At 34.7% G+C, this 13,749-nt stretch overlaps 1 protein-coding gene across 1 annotated transcript in view; it reads left to right on the top strand.

The window, feature by feature from the left end:
- Positions 1 to 10,530: 10,530 nt before the first annotated feature.
- Positions 10,531 to 13,749, top strand: part of LOC111043714 — a 57,259-nt gene continuing 54,040 nt past the window's right edge. Inside the window, exon 1 of the mRNA XM_022328745.2 lies at positions 10,531 to 10,700. The gene's annotated coding sequence lies outside the window, so the exon portion shown is untranslated. The remainder of the gene's footprint in view (positions 10,701 to 13,749) is intronic.

The raw sequence follows: 13,749 nt of genomic DNA, 5'->3' as shown, positions 1-13,749 counted from the left end.
CGTTAAAGACGTTTTGGAGATACGTTGAACATAAATATATATAGAAATATCTAAAAATATACAAATATACAGAAATTTCTCACTCAATATAATAGGATATATTTATGAGATCATATACTAGGATCACTCATTTATAAAATGCAATCGATCAGTAATAGTGGAAAAGTTTTGAAAGATCATTCTCAATGAATGAGATTAATTTATTATCAGTATTGAGAAACATCGTTATTCAGATAAAATGAATCATAAACCCTCTAGTAAGCGAGCGGTTTCTCAAAACGTGGGTAGGCGCGTGAGGTACAGCTGAACCCCACGGTGATTGATTCATCATCCTTTTAGTTGCCTCTTGATCCAATATAACATCAGTAGGTATTCTATACGCCCTTTCTGAATCACTATATTTGATTATGTTGGTCATACAAAAATTAGCTATGACCATATCTTGAAATGTTTGCAGATGTGTTCTTTCATGAATCTGTGTTTAAAATTGTGTTCAATGTTTAGGCTTCTAAAACGTAATTTTTTCCAAGGTAACAAATGATTATTACAAACGATGATTTCCATTCACTATTTATTTCTTGAGCTGAATTCACGAGATTCACATAATTTTTCTGACTGAATACAAATTTAAGAAAGATAATATATTTCTTAATAATATATAATATATAATATACAACACATTGACTAATCCCAGTTTTACAAAATACTGTTCAAATTATATTATTTGTACATTTGTTTCATCACCTCATGGAAATCATTGGAAACATCTAACATAATAAATGACTTCTTGCTATTATCCCAAATGTACTTATTTTTTATCTTCTACTCCCCAATGCACCATAAACAAACATAATTCCAAGGAAAGCACGAATTTCTACCTCATCAGTCATTGTAGGATCTCCGACTTTTTGAAACCTCTCCCTGATAAAGATGATAACTTGATATTAATATCAGTCTGATCAACTTCAAATCCATGAATAAAATGAAACATTCATTCCAGAAACCTTATCCTTATCCTCTCCTTTAGGTCCAGGAAGTCTGATAATCATGTTTTCCGCCCTAGTGCACTCATCTCTTGCAAGTAGAAGTTTATTTCTCCATCTCATAACATTTTTTATCCTTATCCCTCACCAAGTATAAGTAACCAAGGGGAACATCATCACCATCGTTCTCAACAATACGCTTCTTTTGCGGTTTCAAGAATATCATGAGAAATGAATTAAACTTATTTTAGTTTGTTAATGTATTCATTAATTATTGTTTGTTAATGGATAATGCTAATGAGGGGACATGGACGTTTTACAGCGTTTTCCTAGCGTTCCCCAGTGTTTTTCAAATTTAGTACACAGGCTCAGGAGGTTAATCTTCTATTAAAGGAGTTTTGAAATAACGCCAAAGATCCGCCAAAATCGGCGGTTTTGTTTAGCTCGAAAGTGCCTGAAAGTCTGTTTTTGACGGGAGGAAGGAAGCTCAAATGAAGAGTGCAGGCGAGCGGAGCGAGTCTGCTGTTATCAATCTTGGATGATACAGCCGGGGGTCCAGGGGGCGGATCCCCCTTGCTAGTCTGATAAGGCGAGCGAAGCGAGCCTGCCAGCTAGAATATTATATTTTTTTGTATAAGAGTTCACCTCCAGTAAATCTAATACGTGAGTGATAGTTTGAGGTAGTGATCCTTTCCCTGACTCGTTGTTGACATTTATGCGTATTTGTCACCACACTGACAAGAATTGAGTTCTATAAATCTATTTAGTGAGTTTCATAATCCTATTCTAGAAATAATTTATAGATGTCATTGTTTAATTTAGAAGGTTAATGAGTTTAGGACTCGAACAATGTATCTTTTTAAATCAGGAAATTTGTCAATGGTTCATTTGCACAGGGTTCAAATCACCTGCTCCATCATGCGTGTTCTACAACTCATGAACATAACAGAAAAACTCATAATTAATTACACATATTCGATCTTGATAACTAAATCAATAAACATAAGTTTACTACTATCAAAATTTGACATCGAGGATATAATAGGCTTATATTAAAGATGAGGAAAGCAGCATCACAAAATTGTATTCAGATGTAAAATAATTGTCATTTTCAAGGAAGTGAGAATGGACGCTGTTTGGAATGTAGTTTGTTGACCGATGACCATAAGAGCACACAGGTCACTAGCAACGATTCACAACACCGATCCAAACCGGTTCAAAGTTTTCATTTTCATATGAAACTTTCACTTATCGGCTGTTACCAGCTTCCCTTATTCCACACAAGCCGAATAAATTTGCACATGAATTGAGTTTGCATCATGGAGAAACCGTCTCCTCCTCAATTTAGGCCTTAGCTTAGAGAAATAAAGCCCATATCCAAAAATTCAATTTTGACACGTAGGAAATTTGTCGGTGGTTGATGGGCTGCCTCAGTTGGTGGTTGATGTGTTCCAGCAGTAGATTGAAAGTTTTTGGGTGCTAACCAGCCTTCTATTTATTATTAGATTGTACCAGCCACCTTCACATTCACAAGAAAATTGAATTGAATTCCCGAAATTAGATATTCAAGCTTTAGTACCATACCATTAGTTCGGGAGAGTAAAAAGTAAAATCTGATACCCGTACCAGAGATAGAATAACGACTTTTATAATAAATTATTATCTCATCTCTGCCCGTACCTAATACAAGAGTTGATTACATTTCGCGCATATTATGTTCATTTACTGTTCATTTGGATAATATCCAAAAGACAAATTAATGAAAAATGAGATTTATTGAAGTTTATGTTTAATTGATGATTAATTTTTAACGAAAATGGGAGAATTCCATGTTGACCATGTTCCCTTTCTATCATTAGCTTAGAATTTCTTCCTATGTTATTTCTATGATTGTAGAATGTGTTGAAGCATTATATACATCAACAAACATTATTAATGAATACATTATAAAACTGAAATATGTTCAATTCATTCCTCATGATATTCTTGGAACGTCAAGAAATTTCCATCAGCTTCCTTAGAAATATTGAATGGAGGTACAAAAAAGTTTTCGTGTTTCTCTGAGGGGAAGCTGTTTGAGAGTTGCTTGCTCATTATAAATTCACTGTATGGTTGTACACGCGTTCAAAAATTCAACATGGAATGGAGCGTTATAGCGCTCTGAAAGTTCGTCTCACTCGGAAAAGAGTTTCATAAATTTGCTCGCATAATCAAGAGCGTAAAACAAGAAAGATGCCGTTCAACAAGAACATGAATTCTCACTAAGTTGATCAACAAGATGACAAAGTAGCTTCTCAGGATGACAACTACCGTGGAAAGCCATCTAGAAGTTAGTTTTCGTCAAACAGGCCAAATTAAGGCTAAGACTAGTTTTGCTAGTTCTCTCATTCGTGCATGAGACGAAATTACTGAAATTAAAAAAAGAAAAGAGTGTTTTAAATGTTGAGCTTTGGAGCCCATGCCTAATTTGAAAGAGGCTTCTCCCGTTGTCTAGTCGAATCGAAAATTCTCTATTAGTTACTCAGGATTGTCCAATGTAGCCTCTACAAATAATGTAATGTAATGTATGTATGTATGTATGTATGTATGTATGTATGTATATATGTATGTGTAATGTATAATGCGAGGCTAACACATTTAAAATATACAAAAAATTCTCTTTTCTACTTGGAAATCGAGTGAGAAGTATTTTTAAATACTTGAAAAACGAAGTATTTTTCTGTTCAATGAATGGGTAAATAAAATATAAATATGATGTTTTCACTAACTGCTTACAGTTTCCAAAAGTTCAATGAATGTATAGTGTCATCGTTATGCGAGTGATTCAACAAGAGTCATTGAACAAAAAACCTACTGAGCAAATCTATCAGTGTAATGACTGAGCGACCCTGCTCACAATAATGTCAACTATGAAAATGAGTCTATCCAATAAAAATTTGTATATTCTTAACTGATGAATATCTGATTGCTTCCATTTCAGTACCCAGTCAACCAGTCGTTTAAATTTTAATAACAATAATTTATTAGGCATTTCCTCTGGCATGAATTGTTTGCTGGTATAGTGCCTCGTATACACATCGTGAAATGTATGGGATTAGATGGCTCACATTGCATTTACCTCTGCTGTTTTCAAATTTCCAGTTATAAAACTAGATAATGATGAAGTCAACCGTTTAAAAACAACTCTCTCTTGCTCTCCTGATGCAAGCTTCCAAACTCAGTCACCTTCACTTTTACGGGAGTCAAGGACGTTCAGATTAAAACTATTTTTAAGATTTGAACCCTATTGAGTAATTTCAAACTCTTAATCCATTCTTTGTATATCATAATAAGCTTGGCATCTTACTATGGAAGTGACAGTCAATATTATTCAACTATCAATTATTATTATTATGAACAGTAACACGGCAAAGCTATTATCACTTGATGACATTCCAGTCAATGATAAATGAGCACATAGTATTGTGACAAATGAAAATAATAGTAGTCTGATTCATAATGAAGAAATTATTGTAAAAGAAAATATCTCTTATTTTGATTAATTGATTCATCAGTGGTGCCACCACACCACTAGTAAACTGATCGAAAATGGAAAATTCTAAAATCGGAAAAATATCTTACATTGGAATTAAGTGATCAATTAGAAGGGCCCACCCCACCCACTTCAACAAAATTCTCTTCCAACACCCCCATAAATGAGGAAACTGCATTGAAAGGTTGTTAATTGTTATGTTACATACTTCCGCACTTCCGACTTTTTTGGAATTTCATTCACACAGCCTGCGTCAAACCAATGGCACACCCCTGAAAAAACCATAGTTGAGAGTCTGTAGGCTGTGTTCTAATCATTTTAACTTATCCATTCAATCCATCCATTTATTAATACATTTTGTATCAATTTATCCTTATAATTTGTCCTAGGGCACATTCCAGGGGGCTGTATTCCAGGGGAGGGGATATGGGGATGTTTCCCCTCTTCAAAAATAAGACCTATTTATTCATTGTGGCTGAATCAGCAACTAATAAGCTTTCAATCTAATATTCCTTTATATTGTATACGACAAAAAAGAATGAGATACGAGAATAGCACAATGACGAGCTAGACTGTGAGTGGTCTAGTGCTTAGGGACTTGGATGGCAGAGAACTGTAGATAGCACTTTAATGTAAGTCACTTTAACATCATGTATTATTACAAGGAATGTCATATAATCCATAGAAGGCCATAGTTAGCTAATATTCATTCATTTGATTATAGTTTATTCAGTTTCATGGATGTGATTGAAAAGTGTGACTCTCCAAAGTAGTTAACATCCTACAATGCTCCAGCTGCTTTTTCTAGAGAGTGGAAATTGCATAGAATCGCACCAAATTGAAGGTATATTCTCAAAATTTTCCGGGGTTCCCTTTGGTAAAATTTGTACTGTGATTGCGACATGTAGCATTCTTCATGAATGAGCAATTTTACGGAAAAAAATTAAGATTATCATCCCAATACAAAAACAAAATTAAATCAACATTGTAAGTTCAAAATATATTTTTCAATCAGATCTATTGTCAAATATGATATAAAGTAGAGCGAAAGAATATCTGTGGGAAGTTGGTGGTGCATTACAATATGTTCACATGTAACTTGAATGAGACGGCTACTGTTTCTAGGACCTAGGATATCTGGGAATCCGTACATTCTGTCCATTGCTCTCTCTTTGTCAGATGAATTTTCCATGAGATTCGCTGGCTGCATTTACATTTACTGCTTCAACATGTTGAGTGGTTGAACCATGTGTTTTCAAAATAAACTACCACCCGTCCTCTGCTACTTTACTTTTATATCCCAGATTGTGAAGAGAATGAATGAAACAGTTGGCATGAATATAAGCCATTATTCGAGATCCTCATAAATTTATGGATATTGATAATTCTATAATACGTAGTACGAATATAATCCCATTTTCTATAATTCTGTGCTCTATTGATGACTTTTTCTAACACTTCATGACCCACTGTGGAAAAAAATTTCCCTAGAGCTGATCAATAACAGCTGGATGGAAAATATAGCAGCTCTCCATTTATTATCATTGAGGTGAAGAAAATACAAAAACTCCAAGGATATGTTGTGGTTTTCAAGTCTTCCTGATATTCCTCGATTTTGGAGTTTCTTCTAGAATCTAGAGATGATTTTACAGTTATCGAATACTCTCATCAAATCATAGAATGAGTAGAGTTGGTTCTTCATCAATAATCTTCGGCCATGATTTATAGCATAGTAACCTATTTAGTACTTACAAGGTCTATAACAACACTGATAAAAGGTATGCAAATAGATAAACTCATCATTTTCTATTCTTCATTTAAACAGTGTACTGGAAGAGAAATTTCAAATCACATCATAGTATCTATGTACAAACAAGTCTTCATATCATAACCATATCAATCGTTCAATAATAAAAGAAAAACATATTTTCACTCCGAGCACACTGGAGCCGGAAAATGTGTGGTTCACGATCATTATAAACATTAGGGAAAATTAACGTATTTCTCATTTGTTCACGGCAGTCTGAAACACACGTCGATCTCTACACCATGATTGTAATGATTATATTCTGGGTTTCATGCAATAATTGATATAGTGAATTATATTATTTATTGAATGAACAATACAATAAAGTTTGGACGTTCTAATTCCAATATACCATCCACATGAATTCAATCCAAATTGGTCTTGGGTTTGAAAATCAGTTTCTGTCTTCCAATTGTGTATTCTTTGAAATTATTGCGCCACCGAATGTCGATTTCCTTTTCTCTTCCGAGAATGAAAATCCGCCCTCTCCGTTCAGATGAAGGGGATTCGAAGAATCCACGAGAAACGTGGAGGCGAATCCAGAAAGAGCAACAGACAAATTACATTGCGAAGTCAGGAGCCAGTTTCTGCCGGCTCCTTGGAGGAAATTACTTCGCAGCCAATCGCTCAAGTCGTAGCAATCTTGTTAGAAGTCTCCACTCAGCAGATCGATTATGAGTGAACAGCATCATGTCGATAGCTCAGCAACTAATTACTTCCTCTGATCTGCGAACCCTAATTAAAAGCAAGCCTTCTAGCCCAATCCACATCTGAACAAACCGAGCAAGATGGTTTTGTTTCGAGCTCTGTTCGCAACATTGTGCCTCTGGAAGACGCCACAATAATAGCACACACAAGTCAAGAACAAATAATGCTCGTTTGTGCAGTCGGTCATTACTGCTCAGGGAACCTGATTCAACAAGAACATTTTGGTATGAAGTAGTTAGAGGAACACGGTAGAAAATGTGATAAGTGGAAATGAGAACTAGTCTTGGGGTTGAAGTTGAGTCCACGCTAAACAGTGATAGTTTTCCGTCTAAAATTGTTGAAATGATTGACTGTTTCAAGCCCTTTCAAACTGTTTAATATGCATTTTCCACACTCACAATGAAATTACCGTTAAATCTATGTATTAATCTGATGATAAATCTGTTTATAAATTGGCATAGTTCAAACTGTATTTTTTGAGAAGAACGATAGTATTTCCCTGAACTTTAGTCAATAATATTTTTTCAATGAATCAAAAGAATATAATTTTTCAACTCAATATACTTCTATGGGCTTATCTATAATTCTCAATGAAAATCATGAATTTCACTCCCTTTTTTAAATGATGGTCCAGTTGAAGAAGGAGAAGAGTGGAGGAGAAGAACCAATTCAGAGCTCGAGGCGTTGATAAATAATTGATAAAAGGCCAAAATATTGTAAAATTTATAGAGACGCAGTGGCTTGGGTGATTTGGACATACCTGTAGAATGAATGAGAACATAATGTCCAAAATAATATTCAAGGAGAGGCTAAATTCAAGAAAGTAGAGAGGAAGACCGCGAAAAAGGTGTGAGACGATCTTCAAAAAATAGGATGTAGAGGATGGAGACAAATGACTGGGGACCGAGAAACGTGGAGAGCTGTGGTGAAGGCGGCCAAAGCTCATATTGGGCTATAGTGTTAAAGAAGAAGAAAAACCCACTTTTTTGGGATAACATAAAGATTATTATCAAACATGTATTTAAAATGGGAATATTATTCACATTGCACTTGTAAATGAGTAAATTTAATAGTTTATAATCTCTATTATCTTTTATTCTCAAATGTTGATTGAATGGGAAAGAAAGCTATCAAAACTGACATAACTCAGTAATTTGCTATGCTATGTAGCACTCAGAACATCCATAGAAAGTATACAAAAGAAAAGTATACAAAATGTTATCACTTCAACGCTACTTTCCATGATCCATGATAATATGAAACACAGATTCAAATAGGATTCTGATCGTTTATCAGGAATGACTATTATTATTGTAGATGAAAAAATCTTACTTTCATCTTCTGATGATTGTTTTCAATTATCTTTGATCGTTGCTCGGTGAGATGCCAAAATAATATTATTATTGTATTATACACAATGGAATTGGACGATATAATCTTCCGTTCATCTCATCTCTCTCTTTTTCTCTCTCTCTTCCCTCAATTATCTTTCCCCCAATCAATGATTATTTCCTGCCTTTGTTGAAATTTGCAATGTCGTTACTGAATGAATTTAGCCTGCGGGAACTCATTACTGAGATAACTTCTGTTAATTTTCATTAACAAAAGTCCCCAATCTACCTATCTCTCAAGACGTTTGTCCCCATCGTAAACTTGATAAGTTAATTCAATTTTGAAATCCTTGTTATATGAAGATGGATTTTTATCCCCACATCGTCAATTCATTTTTGATGAGAAAACTGTCGTATCCATGATAATCACTGGAATACAATATTGCCCTTTTACTATTATAATTATTGGATCTTCATTATGCACGTTTCTTTATAAGACTACTACACATTACAATCGATAGAATAGAATAAAGCTTCTCAAGTAGGCCTACCCTTTCGAATGCTCTAATCATTCACCACAAAATTTTCCAATCATTTATGTCCATTTTCAAGTTGAAATTTTTATTCCATTTCCACTTGTAAAGTGACCATACATGGTTGAAACATGTTGCGATTGATAAATGGAACGTTTTAAGATGATACTTGAGAAGTTTTATTCCATTCATTGAGGAAATGCAGGAAATGTCCAAAGCATGTTCATGATCTCATAAAGAAAATGAACCGATATTTGCAGAATCATTGAAGACGTGCAAAAAACCATGATTAAGCCTATATTTGATATGTAAGCTTATGACGTTTATTTCATAAAATTATCACGACACGAACAATTTCGATCGAATGCTATTCAAGATGGCGGCTAAAATGGTGAAAATGTTGTCAAAAACAGGATTTTTCGCGATTTTCTCGAAAACGGCTCCAACGATTTTGATCAAATTTATACCTAATATAGTCATTGATAAGTATCAACTGCCACTAATATCTGTAAGAACTCCAGGAGCTCCGCCTCATCCATGCAAAGTTTGATTTTAGATTCCCGATTATCAGGCTTCAGATACAATTCAAAAACAAATATTCAAGTGGAAAGGATTGAGCATGAAAATCTCTTCAATTAATGTTCAGTAACATTTTCACCTAAGATTCAAATAAGCTCGAACTTCGAGAAAATGTGATTATTCAATCGCAAACTGTTGGCAACTGTTAATTCTATTAAATCTCTATCTCTTCATTCACTATGAAGAGATAGCAGACCTCGTGTGCCTCCAGCGTTATTGTCCTGTCACCAGCTGGCTCAGATAGTAGATTGAATAGTAGCGTGTGAACACTAACGTCAGGTGATCAATTTTCATAACGGCAAGGAAAGTTGTGTGAGTGCGCCACACCAGATTTTTCCTGTAGAGAATCATAAAGTTATTTTTAAACTCTATTAAAATCGTTTACTCAAATACTGTGCATTCAAATGGGATGTCACATTACTGCTGTACACCGATTTGAAAACTCTATAACAATATATGGGGGCACATCACGAATGAGATCTGATTCAAATTATGTTCCAATAATAATTTCTAGCGTTTATAAATGCTAAGTACCGTTACGGTTATATATATTATGTTGTTCCCAATACACCATCATTCAATCACTATGTTGTCATAGAAAGATAATAGTACCACTCTTATATCACTTCAAATTAGCAGGAAACGTCGATCAGGTATGGAAATAAAGATTCGCTGATAAATAGTCAAGTTCCGTTTACAACTTTTTCCGTTCGTAGCTTCTTAAAATACAAATTTAAATTCTAGCTGGATGCTGTTTATTGGTTTCCGATTCTGTTTCTTTCTATCGTCACCTTCACATGGTGTTTCTCTCTCCATCTTGAGACATTATTGAACTCGTACAAGCGGCGTCTTCCGGTCGGGGAACCAGTATGAGGAGAGAAAGAATAATGACGAAAAGGAGCACGAAGAAGGGATGTAGCAGTGAGAGTCCCAAGAGACGGAAGGACGGAAGGAAGTAGTAAGAAAGTGCACACGTCTTACAACGGTCGTTATGATGTTGTGGAGTGGTAACTGTGGACAGGAGAGGGTAGAGCGGGAGAGGGGATCAATCTGCTTTTGCTTTCCGGTGTCCTGCCTCACAACTAAACAGCTTCCCGGGCTTGGTCTTGAACTTAGATTTTGTTCAACCTTGTAACGGTAGAGAACCGAATCTATTTCCGAAAAGTGTTAGTGCCTTGTGTGCTCAGGACTTCATCGATCGCGCTCATACTTTCTTCCAAGTTCAAGGTTGGTATTCTACTTAGACTACTGTTCAGTTATTCTGTTCCGTACGAGAAAGAGGCATTCAGGGTTGCTGAGATTTTTCTAGATCTCTTATTTGAAGAGTTTGAAAGATATTAGATTGATCCCTTAGACGTCGATTGGTATCCTGGATAGAAGAAGATTTATATGCTCAAATAACTGTTACATAATATTGATTGTACAAAAATACATGCACAATATTATTTCATTTATCCATCCAATCATTTAGAATTCATTTAATACATAAATATTATCATCATGATTGCGGAAAATCATATTTTTCCTCCTACTTGTAGGGTAGGTAATCTCAGTCATCAGCCAGCTCACGTAGCAAAAGTCTCGTAAGTCATCATATTCAATATTAATTAAAAGTCGGTCGATAATTGAGATATTTTTAATTGAAAATTCAAGAAATCATAATATATTATATAGAAATCATTATTTCTAAGATCCTTCTTTGTACAAAGCGTTTCAAAAAACAGATTTTTTCCAACATTAATATGACGAATTTGTTTATTACATCAGAAAAATCTGTGCTTAGTGTTGAGTCTTATTTACAAAACAGTAATAACATGCGACAGTTTCACTCTTGCTGTCTGAAAGAGCAAATCTCTCAATATTCTTCAGAAAATTCACAGCGGAAAATCCTCTCTCTGCACTCTGCTGTTAGTGGTGACAGGTATGGTCTGAAAAATTCTAACAGCCACTTGTTTTCTTGTTCCACATATTTGGTGATTTGCTCCTCTAATTTAGTTTCATTATCTCTTTCATTTTGCGCCCCAAAAAATTTGCGCCCAAGGTGAATGCCAAGTCTGCCCATCAATAGGCCGGGGCCTGGACTGTAGCTTAAGGTTAGAATATTTTGGCTGCGATGAGGTTTTGCCCAATGAAGTTTTATTGTAACGGGCTATAATATTGATCTGTATTATGTATTTCATTCCTCTTACATAATTCCACTGAAATGGAAAAAGTTGAATAATTAGAGAAACTGCTTGAGAAGGAACATAATAATATAAAAATGGGATAAGTTGAATTGATGATTAACAAAATTTCTCATTGAAGTAGAAGAAATCTTCTGATTCCAGAAAGAGGAGTGTATATTGTACTATTACGTACGAAAGTTTAGGTCAAGAGCGACTCAAGATTCCATTTTTACAATAAAAACTATAAATGTACTTTTCAATTGGTTGAGTTCTCTTTCACCAATTAACTGTCGCCATACCTACTCTCTGATTGGGCAGCTTGTGATTAGTTGAGTTCTGTATTACTCAACTCTCATTGGATGACTTCTGAATGGTTAACTTCTGACTCATTGATTAATCTTTCTCAACTATTTTTGACTACCGAGATACACGACGACAAGCTTCAAGCAAACAAGCTACAAGAAGAGGTTTTTCCATCTTAATAGCTTCGCGGCCTCGATCGGGTGGAAAGATAGTGGAAGGGCGTAGCTTCAAGATTGAGAGTGTTGAATGTGAAGCATCATGAATGAATGTATTTAAATGATGGCACACAAAGTGGAGCGGTATGTTTTGACCCAATTCAATACATGCATTACATTCAAAACTCTCAAACCAGAAGCTCTTTCCGCCACTCCACTATGTTTTCACCCTGAGAATGATTTCATTATCGCTGGCTTCCAAAGAAGAATCTTTTCCTGACGTTTGTTTTCATCTCGTACATCATAATTTGTTCTATCTTCTTAAAAATTGAGGATAGAGGTGATTTTCTGCCCCTTTGTTCGATAAAAATCTTCATGAATAATAAATCTAGACTCTAAGATCGTTTCCCCTTGAGAAATTTTTGTCGACTCTGACGTAGTTGAATATTTGCAATATAAAGACTCCAACTTCCTTGACGACTCTAGGACATGTCATCTTTGCCTTTCTGACAATCAATACGTTATTGAATTGAATGGAAGTTCTATTTCAACTTTTTCATGGGATGTGGAGGGTATCCTCATATAGACCACTTTCCAGTATATTTCAGACAATGAGATTCGAAGACATGAACGATATAATCTAGGTAACAATACATTATGTAATCCAAAAAAACAGTCATAGTTAATTATTAAAAGTATCATGCATCATATGGAATTGCTCAGTAGTGGATTCTATAGTAGGATTAACGCTATTAAGTCAGTGAGAATGATAGAATGGTTTTGTTGCCATTTTTCCGGTAAATCTGATCTTATATTGATTGATTATAATATAGATGCGAGTTTATTTTAGAATTCCAGCTGATTCTCGCATCCCATCTGCCATTCATGAATGACACCCAAAGAATGGACATTGATATGTCCAAAGCTCCGCCAATTTATATAGATGCATAACAATATGATTATTATCTATAGTTATTATATTACAAATTGCTTTTTCATATAATATACAGTTCAATAGTTATTTTCTTAGTCTATATTATGTAAATTCATCTATAACTTTGCTGTATTGTAAGCTATTGTATACAAGTGTATAAGCCAGTATATATTGTAATCTACATAAATAAAGTACTCAATCAATCAATCAATCAATTCATTTCGATTATTCCAGTTTCTCTGGACAAGATTCCTACTCATCGTAGTTCGGGTGGTATCCACTTTCATTCTTTTAATACTCTCCTACATTTCCCAGTTGAATCCCTTGTAAACCTCGGTAGTTCAACTTTCAACCATCATAAATTATTTTTCAGAGTTTTAATAGTAAAATTGAGATCAAATTTCGAAATTGCTCTCATTATCTCTTTAAAACCCATTCAATTGTGGCGACAGCTTTGTAATGATTCTAATGAATCGAAAGTCAAACAACTATTATTTAATTAATGACTCACTCCACTGTTCCACAAACCGTACTAGACTATTTAATTGTAATCAAAGTAATTGAGATGCAGATTGGATTGATTGATGTGCAAATTCGAACAACTGTAGGTATTGTTTACTCTGTGACAGGGTAAAGAGTGAAACAGTTCTCTTGTCAGCGTTCACATCCTTTCAAAGCGCGAATACGTTTCTGTGCATCAATGAAATTTGGTTTAGCTC

This window comes from Nilaparvata lugens, chromosome 3 (genome assembly GCF_014356525.2).
Source record: "Nilaparvata lugens isolate BPH chromosome 3, ASM1435652v1, whole genome shotgun sequence".
Taxonomy (NCBI): domain Eukaryota; kingdom Metazoa; phylum Arthropoda; class Insecta; order Hemiptera; family Delphacidae; genus Nilaparvata; species Nilaparvata lugens.
Note: the sequence above shows the minus strand (reverse complement) of the source record. Positions and strands in the feature narration are given on the sequence as shown.